We start from the raw sequence: 412 nt of genomic DNA, 5'->3' as shown, positions 1-412 counted from the left end.
CTAGTGCTGTAAGTCTGTAACCAAAGAGCACCACCTATATCTATGTATTATTGAGCAGCAATGCAATGAATAGGCCGGGCAAGATGAGATGAGATAATAGATTGACTTCTTGCTACTTGAGAATTTTGGACTAATCGGTAACTACTTAATCCAGACATAACTAAATGATAGATTTATAAACTAGTTGATAGACTTTTACTATAGCTAATTAATTGATAGGCACGGATGTTGCTTTTCTATGCTAGTGCCGCTGTCTTTTCTGTATCAACGAACCATGGCCCAGGGCCCTAAGGTGCACCCATCACAAGAAATAGGGAATCTTATGAGTGGTGTTCAGTAGCTCTGATGTGCAAATAAATCCACTACTAGATGATAACTAGCACCAGCACTGCATGCATTCTTCGAGCAACAG

This window comes from Triticum dicoccoides, chromosome 6A (genome assembly GCF_002162155.2).
Source record: "Triticum dicoccoides isolate Atlit2015 ecotype Zavitan chromosome 6A, WEW_v2.0, whole genome shotgun sequence".
Lineage (NCBI taxonomy): Eukaryota > Viridiplantae > Streptophyta > Magnoliopsida > Poales > Poaceae > Triticum > Triticum dicoccoides.
The sequence above is the reverse complement of the archived record's forward strand: the minus strand, read 5'-3'. Positions refer to the sequence as shown.